Source organism: Anoplophora glabripennis, unplaced genomic scaffold (genome assembly GCF_000390285.2).
Source record: "Anoplophora glabripennis isolate ALB-LARVAE unplaced genomic scaffold, Agla_2.0 scaffold377, whole genome shotgun sequence".
NCBI lineage: Eukaryota > Metazoa > Arthropoda > Insecta > Coleoptera > Cerambycidae > Anoplophora > Anoplophora glabripennis.
In genome coordinates this window covers 216,779-226,536 of record NW_019416510.1, presented here as the reverse complement: position 1 = coordinate 226,536, position 9,758 = coordinate 216,779, and the positions used below count along the sequence as shown (strand labels likewise).

At 36.3% G+C, this 9,758-nt stretch overlaps 1 pseudogene; it reads right to left on the bottom strand.

Annotated features, from left to right (window-relative positions):
• Positions 1-4,283: 4,283 nt before the first annotated feature.
• On the bottom strand, positions 4,284-7,523 carry LOC111691648 (annotated as a pseudogene).
• Between the last annotated feature and the right edge of the window lie 2,235 nt (positions 7,524-9,758).

Here is a 9,758-nt window from a genome sequence, read left to right as displayed (position 1 = left end):
CGTAGGTCCCTCCCCCCCTGTGAAATGAGTTTTTCCAGAAAAATGTCTCGTAGCGTTGCCCAAGATCTTCTGGCGATGTGGGCTGTGGCCCCATCTTGATTCTCATTGTCCTAAAAGCGGCAGTTCTGTTTGTTTACTGCCCCATTTAAATGGAAATGGGCCTCGTCGCTAAACAAGACATTATCGATTAAGTCATTATCGAAGAAACCCTCAATTATTGTTTCTGCAAAATTACACCGAATTTCGTGGTCCTCCGGCTTTAAAGCGTGCACAATTTGAATTTTATACGGATAAAATTTCAGTTCCTTTGACAATATTCGATGCACAGATGATTTGGAGAAACGACTCGGCGAATATTGAAACGATTGCAAAACAGGCGTCATGCCGCCACGTACAATTCTTGGTTTTTCAAATAAAGCTCTACGAAGAGCGCACGATGTTCTCCCGTCCACCTCTCCATTCGTACTATATCATCCACAACCACAGAATTATAACACCAGAAGCGACAGTTCCGCTTCCCGCCAAATTTTTTTTGGAGTGCGCATGTGCGAAAATCGCCATTATTTTNAACATCAAGAAGACCCCCCTGGCGCGCGTCTGCCGGGACAGTCATTTCCTACCCAAAATTATGCAAATTGAGCCAGAATGAACTGTGGGCTATTGATGGCCTTATTTTCGACTATTTTAAACCACGAATATCTTTTTGGACGTCAACTTCAAAATCAAGAAGACCCCTCCAGAGCCCGTCTACCGGGACATCCATTTTCAACCCAAAATTATGCAAATTGAGTTTGAATCGGCATAGTTTATCTACTAGGAGAGTAAAAAAAAGCGTTTATTTTTTCTACTTACCAATACGAACACAATAATCATTAACAGCTATGGAAACTGAACTAACTAATTTTTAAATTGCATTTAAAATAAATTGAAGTTAATTAATTTTAGTCACGCGCTAAGTTTTCATAGAAAAATATTCTGGAATATAATTTTTGAAGTGCTGCAAATGGTTGAATTTATCACTCTTAATTTTTAATGGAGCAGTATACAATGGAGTAATAGGGTCATATTCTTGGCTTTTCTTTTTTCGTCTAGGCAAGAGTTTCCAATTGTCCTCATAAGACACTTTATAGGCAATAGTACCATCAGTTTGATATGCTAGGCCTCGAATATCACATACTTATGGATTATTCGTAGTGTTTCCAGGACGAATAGATGAGTAGTTACCGAGGAGAGAAAAATTCTTAAAAAGCCAAATTGTAAGTAATGAACCTCGTAGGGGTCCTTTGTTTTAGCAAATCTACACACTTGTACGTAACACCCAGGAACGTAAATATCACGGTTCTCTAATTTACGCTCTATTAGAGCATGAATAGCCACACTCAATGTGAGTGTGACCCTTTTCGATATAGTAGTGTAGAATTTCAATATTCTGTGTTTGCGATACTTGAGCTAATGCATTTGAAAGACTGACATTCCGATTCTGATAGCCACATCCATCACTGAATATCACTACAGTTTTGATTTCTTGCGTTAAATGTCTTAATATAAGAGACACCACCTGCCCCCTCGTGCCAAGTGTAGCAAACACTTTTACTTGATACTAAATTAAAAAACGTTAAATTATGGACTGTAAGTTTCATTTTATAATATGAATCAGAACCTTGTAATCTAGGGGATGTTAACACGGACTGAACGTCCATAGTAAACAACAATCTACAATTTTTTCTATTTATGTGATCTTGGTACTCAGCAACACCTATAGTTCCCACGGAATGTCCAGTACAGATATTGCACTGATCTTTCCTGTAACAAATAATATTAGAATAAAGTTGCTATTAATACAATGTTTTATCATTGAGCTTCTAGATAAAGTTTGGATGTGTCCTTCCTACAATAATGGCTTTCCATCTTTGCCACTTTTTCGAAAGTTGACAATTACAAGGAGGTCCAATACATATTTCCTGTCTTTCTAATCATTGTACTTCTTATCTACTTTATTTAACTTAAAAGAATACAATTTTCTCCCATTCTGAAGTTCCAGCTCTTTTAGATCTAGTTTTTATCACTTTTCTTATTGCAGATATCTCATCTACTTCTACTTGCGCTGTATTTCTAATTCGTTTTCTGAGTTTTCAGACTCGCTAGGTTTGTATTCCATCTTGGAATGGCTCACTCATCTTATCACTGTTTGAACCTTCATCTTCATTTTCTTTGTCACATATTTCAAAACACGAGATTTTAGATGTGCTTGGCTGATTTCTTATGTAATCAATTTTTACTGTATTTTAATACCGTATTTCGCCAGTTTGTTGGGAATATACTGTATGAAGCTGTAACGACCCCGAAACGAAACCAGCATNATAAAAAAAACCCTGTATACCACATTTTATCCATTTCTTGCGTCTCTGGCTAAAGATATTAAAAAAAACCCAAACAAAAATAAAATTCAACACCCCGTATCTTTTAACCGAAGGCCTTGCAGACCCATGTTCATAGGAACTTTTTTTCTTATTTTAGTGTCTTCTATTGTGTGGCACTATGCAATGTACTTTTTTCTATGTCACCCTGTATATAGCGTTCCTTATTGCTAAGCGTTGAACAACTTTCTGTGCGTGGTCCTTACCACCGATCTCATCAAGCTGGCCGGTATAAACTGCGAAATTTGATATAAGTTCATTCAGCTCTGTCAACATGTCGATGGTTAAATTACAAAATCTTGTAAGTCCAGTACCTACTATTTTACAAGACGTAAAAAAACGTTTATTTCGTCTACCTACCAATGACTAACAATTTTTGTTTGTAAAAGAACTACTTATTAGCGATTAGTTTATAGGGTAAGATAGTTTTTTATTGAAATTTATATTTTTAGAAGAAAAGTGACTTACGAGGTTTTAATTAAATTTTTTTAAATTTAATATCAAGTTGCGGGGTTTTGGTTTTTGACAAAATGTAGGTATTACAATAAAATCTGGTTAAAAATGAATATTTATTGGAAAAATATCATGCATAGTAAAATGAAGAACACAATAATCATTAACAGCTATGGAAACTGAACTTTCGATAGTTGACAATTACAAGGAGGTCCAATACATCTTTCCTGTCTTTCCAATCTTTTGTACTTCTTATCTACTTTATCTAACTTAAAAGAATTATACTTTTCTCCCATTCTGAAGTTCCCGCTCTTTTAGATCTAGTTTTTATCACTTTTTTTATTGCAGATATCTTATCTACTTCTACTTGCGCCGTATTTTCTAATTCGTCTTCTGAGTATTCAGACTCGCTAGGTTTGTATTCCGTCTTGGAATGGTTCACTCATCTTATCACTGTTTGAACCTTCATCTTCGTTTTTTTTGTCACATATTTCAAAACACGAGATTTTAGATGTGCTTGGCTGATTTCTTATGTAATCAATTTTTGCTGTATTTTAATACCGTATTTCGTCAGTTTGTTGGGAATGTACTATATGAAGCTGTAACGACCTCGAAACGGAACCAGCATCTCATCTATCGTTAAAAACACTCCAGGACAATAATTTTTTTGACAATTATCTGTAAACTTGTTTAGAATCTCTCTAACTGCCGCTAGTTTATCCGTCATCTTTCTTTGTTCGTCATCATTTATGTCATCAAGTATTAGTGCCCTCAAAAGAAACAAGAAACGTTTATAACCCATATAAGCTTGAAATATGGGTAAATCCAGTACCGTCAGTCGAGAAAGGCTAACATCTCTTCTTTACTTGTTTCTTTTGCATCTCTTTTTCGGGTGTAATGTTCTTGGGTACTTCTGATAAAAATATTTGTGTAAGTTACTATCTTCTCAATCATATTTTCAGTAAAAAAGCAAAAGAATGCATTTATTTCATCGGAAACCTGTTCTTTGCTTTGAAGGGGATGGGGTAAGATTTTTGTGATATTTTTTGTGTCAGTTTTGGCAAACTTACTTTTTATTCCACAATACATTTTTATTTCTACTGACAAACATAGGATTTCGAAATGTTCTGTTTCTGATTGACTATTTTGAATAGCTAATAAATCTTCATCATCGCCTTGTGGGGTCGCTTGTACGATGTGAGTAAGGAGACAAAACAAGTAGGAATTCTCCAGACGCTTTATTATTGAACCTTACACTAAGAAATAGACTGTTTCTGGAAATCCTCCTCACGATCGACCTAGGGCTGCTAAATATCTGTCAACTGTAGTTGGTGGTGAACCTGCCTTAGGAAGTGCCTTGCTTAGGAAAATACAACCCTTGTGAATTCTTGGAGAGGCCGGCTATTATGGGTGTCAGGTACCGGCCTTCTTGTTCTGAACATAAGTTATGATCACTGTTCTCGATTGGTTCATCTGATGCATTTCAGGTTCTTCTACAATTTTCTGCATAATGGCTTCCATTTCAACTTGGGTAAGCCTTTGAGGGTCTCTACCCACTAACCAGGAATCTTTGTTCAATGGACTCAAATAGTCCGTTGGTAACCAAAAATATCAGAGCAAAAATAATGACCCTGTTTTTGTTCTGGCCTGCGCAGTTATCAGACCATATTACCAAATTTGACTTGGAAGTCATTCAGAAGAGAAAGCAAGCAAGAAGCAATTTCATTAGAACCACGTCCGGCTAATCCCTCATGCCACGAATACATAAAATCCGTTCCGTTGTCTCCTATATGGATACCAAAGTTGTAGCATGAGAGCTGTGAGAGATAAAACATATCTGAGTGAGTTATAGTCTATTTTTAAACTAAAAAGAGTGAATGCCAAAGACAAATTTACATTGGAAAAGTTACTAAAAACTACCCCAGATAGCATCAGACTATCAACTATATGCTCACATTTTGTGTACAATAAGCTTGTATCAAATCATGTCTAACAATTTTCTGAATTATTTGATGAGTCAGTATCCATATCACTCTCGCTATTATTAATTGATATGATTAGAGGTTCAATGAGTTTGTCCATAATTCCGTCAAGTGTTCTCATTTTTCTTCCTCCTTAATCACATGTTCTACACATTTTTTCCAGTTCATATTTGTAACATTATTAAGAGCCTCTATTAGTAGTTCCCTTACGTCCTTCAATTTATATGTTTTATTTTTGCTTGCCACTTCATTCATCCTATGCCCAAATCAATTCTATAGGGTTTAATTCACAATGATATGGCGGTAATCGTAAGACAACTTTATTTTCTTTTTTTGCCATTTCGTCAGTTATATACAAATTATATTTATCTTTATTTTGGCAAATTAAATACAATAATTGCGATCTCACCATACCTTCTTCAAATTCGATATTTTTTATTGGAGCCATGCCTTCATATCAATTTTTCTTGTTGATGTTGTCGGAATAGCTTTTCAAATACATTTGCATTCATTTCCTTGTGATAATCCCCACTCTTCTTACCTTCGAAAACCAATAACGAATTTTCAGCGAATTCTTCTCTGAGCCAGCGGTGTAAGATGATAAGACGCTTTCCTTTACCGGACGGGTTTTTTAATCCCATAGACAGCCCTTCCTTCATTGAACGCCTCACGTTTGCTTTTAATATTAGTATCAACCCATACCCTTTCTTTTGTATGACCTTCATTTAACCATGTTTCATCTAAATAATAAATAGGTCTACCTTCAGATCTAAACTTTTTAATTGATCTCAAGTAGCCAAGTCTCCATCTCACTATATCATCACGTTCTGTCAAGACACTTTTACGACTTCGTTTTAGGTATCTGCAAAAAATAAATAAAATGTTTTTATTGCAATTATACTTGCTCTGAGATATGTCTTCAACCTTACTTGACATTAATTTGTTTCATAAATTTGCATAATGATGAACGGGACATCTGTGGCAAATCCTGACGACTTTATTGCGGTTAATATTTTGTCCAAAGTGGGGATCTCATTTTTAAAGAAAAAGCTGTGTACTATACGCCTTATGGAATTCTTCATTGCTTCATCCGAACATGTAACTATCCCAGGTCGTTCACCACAGTGTTTGGAGGTAGACATCCTTCCATTTGATCTATACTGTTTTATGGCTCAGTATACTATTGATTTTGCAACACCTAAAAAGTATAATGTGTAATATTGTTCAACATAAGATAATGTTAATATAAATTTACCTAATGTCATTGCTATTTTGGATACAAGTTGGACAGTTTTAAGAGCAAGTTCATCATCTAGGCTTTTCTTGTACAAATTCAATATTGCTTGTTTTTCTGCCAGAGATAAATGCCCCAAACTGAGTTGTTTTCGTTTCTTTGGGGGCTACGGCTATGTAAGTCCCTTACTCGTGGTCGGCACAGCATCATCCATATCCAATGGAAAATTGGAAAAAACGGATATAAGTTGTTTAGTTCTGATAAGAACTGATTTATACGTAACTGGGATAATAAATAGATAGAAAAGCAGGTAAAAATACAATGACAACGAACTGATGATAACTAAGAAGCAAAATGACAACAAATGTCAAAATGTAAAATTTATTAGCAGTGTAAAGTGGGCTCGAAATTAACCAATGAGAAATCAACATTTTGGCGCGCAATATTCAAAACGCTCCTCGACTATAGTGTCGGTACAAATGGCACCTGTTCTAAATCCATTGATAAAACACATACGTTACTATCGATTTCTTGGGAACTGCTGAAAGTTTGCCTTAAAAGTTGTTGATCTTGTTCGAACTTACGGTGATGAATTTGAAGTTTAATTTTAGCGGAGCTACTGGATTCTATGTTAGCCCGGATTTCACAGTTTAGTTTGTCGCATAAGTTGCAAGTGTCCACTCTTAGGCGATGGAATCTAAGGTTTGGGAATTCTCGCTTGAATATTTGCATTTGGGGTATGTGAATTCATAATATCAAACCATGTGCCAACCATTTCGATAAAATCGGATAAATTTTCAGCCTCTTTCTTATTTTCAACAGGAATATATCCCTTAAGAGCAGTCGCTGTGGCATTGGAGAAAACGTGTGCACCTGTAAAATTTGTATGTAACATCAGTGTTTGGCTACAACTTCTTTAAAGCTTTGAAAATCCGATTTACGTTTAAGTCCGGGTTTAAATATTGCTGAGTCGATTTTGCTCTTGCGTAGTGACTTTTCTGCCGCGGAATGGAATTAACTTGTTATAGTCAAGTAAAATAACTCGCTATAAAATGGTATGAATATTTTGTCATTTAAGATATTTTACATCTACATAAAATATTGTCCGCGGTAAGCCTTACTCTCTAAGAGATCAGCGCTATCGTAGACTGCTGTAGGTAGACTGGTAGACTGCCTTCGGCCGTGGCTATTTATAATCGGATTCCGGTTATAAAAAGCCACGCTTGGTATTCGGACGGTTACAATCTCCCCCCTCTGGTTCCGAAGTCGGCTCGATGAGGTACCAGGATTTTCTGATGACCGTCCGGGAGGTGTAGACTCTGGTTTTGAGGTATTAGTAGTGTCTGTCTTTCTAGGTCTGCCACGTCGTTTTACCTTATTTATAGGTTCAGGTGTTGCATCGGGGGTGTCTCTAAAAGGTGTTAGGGTAACAGCATGTTACACTCCCAGTGGAACAGTAGGGATTTTTGGGTCGGCCACCTCGTAACTAGCGGCCCCACGTTGGGCGCCAGATATAGTCAACTAAAATAACTCGCTATAAAATAGTTTGAATATTTTATTATTTGATATTTTACATTTACATAAAATATTGTCCGCGGTAAGCCTTACTCTCTAAGAGATCAGCGCTATTGTAGACTGCTGTAGGTAGACTGGTCGGCCGTGGCAATTTTTAACCGGATTGTGACGTCACTTGCGCACTGCGGCCGGTGCTATTCCGCCGGCACGCCACGCTTGGTATTCGAACGGTTACATTGTTTTATAATACATTTCCTATCAAACGCAGAATATTTTGATTTCTTGTGATTAGTCCGCTTATCAGTGTAACAAGTGTCTCCTAATTTCTTCTTGGAAACAAGTACGTCCAATTTTTTAAAGGACAAAATGTTTCTGCAAGAGTCTTCCACACACGCGAACAAATTCAAACAAATTAGGTTATGTGTAGCTGAGTATGGTTTGCCTTTGACTTTCCGTTGGATTCTCGTAGGAGCCATGACAGCGTCTTTTAATTCTGGTCAAGTGGATAAGTCCCATTAGATATGTACTTTTGAATTCTCAGCTTAAAACTTTTTAAATATGAGTCGCCGTTTCTTTAAGTTCACTTTAAGTTCATACTTTTACACTGGAACTTGCATTTGCAAGAAAGCTACAAAGAGAAACTTACATTAAATACTTACATACAAAATGGCTCTCGGGCTACTTCCTACTTTTCCGGTTTCAAAACACCTTTTCGCGTCTTACACGTTTTTCTAGACACCCTACATTGACTCTTTCGTTTTCTTGAAGGACCAGCAGGCGGAGACACTAGCTGATTTTCTTTCACTCATTTTTACTCAAACAAAAATCGTTTGTAAACGTTAGCTAACGTCGACTCACTCACTGACAGACGGCGGGTGGAACTTAACCTTTCACATGAAATGACCTGTGGACATACTAGAAGTGACATCTTTTGGCGTAATTTGTGAATTTTAAAATTACGGTAGGCATATATTCTCTTTCCCTTTCTCGGGACATGCGGTAGGGCACGTACATTTCTAAGGCAAAACCTCAATATTTCAAAATATGGCACTTACCCCCTTTGACACTTACACGCTTCAATTATACCTTTATACCATAATCTCAAACCACACATTTGTTATAGCCATGTCGATACAATGAGAAATCAAGAGAAAATACCATTTATTTCCTCTTATTTGCACACGAAATTTGGTTGTATTTTGATCCTCCCATATTTTTATTATACAACGTGGGGTTGATCGCCGTATATAAACTTTTTGTCCTTTTGGGAGTAACGCTTTACTAAATTTATTTACAACATTCGATTTTAAGATTTTAAAAGGCTTGGTATTATCAAAACCTGAGTTAACTTTAATATCAGTAATATCACGAGCAGAGTTTCTGGTGTAGGTAAATAAAATAGATTTATTAAAATTTGTTCGTATAGTTCAGGACCCATATAGCACATTACCAAGCAGGCCTTTTTACTCCATAGGAAATCTTCGAGCTTTGAGGCTTTTAAAACTTTGACTCATTTGTACATTAATAAATTTAGAAAACTGCTGTGATTTACAGGATGTATATGTTGCTGGACCTAATACGGTGTAACTCGTACTTGGTCGGCCGATCTTTAATGCCTTCTACGACTATTATTCTCGTAGACTATACTTTGTACATGTTGGATATAGTAAGAACTTCTCTTTTGTCTTTCCACATGCACAGAACAACTGATTCATGCCTACACTATGCAACTTCACCTTTTTTGTTTTTTTTTTTGTTATCAAATCTTTCGGGAGACCTTTCCTGTTGGATATGAAGGTCCCACAGAGGTATGTCTTCCAAGCAGTGAGTGCCTTCGTTAGTGGGACAGAGTGTAAAAAGCTTGTAACCTTTATCCAAGTAGTCTTCCATCAAGTCAAAGACTACATCTGATTTTAATTCTCAGCACCACCCCATTTGACTCGCACAGCTCGTAAAATTTGACACAATACATTATTTGTGCTTTTTATTTTTGATGTACTGTTGGAAGAATAATCGTTCACGCCACCTTTTTCGTATTTCTTGCTTGGTATACAAGTTAGTTTGCACAATAAGGTGATTTAAAAAAAGGTCAACAGAATCTAGAATGGTCAAAATTCTCTACAAAATCAAATTCAGGTGAATCCTTACATCCATTTT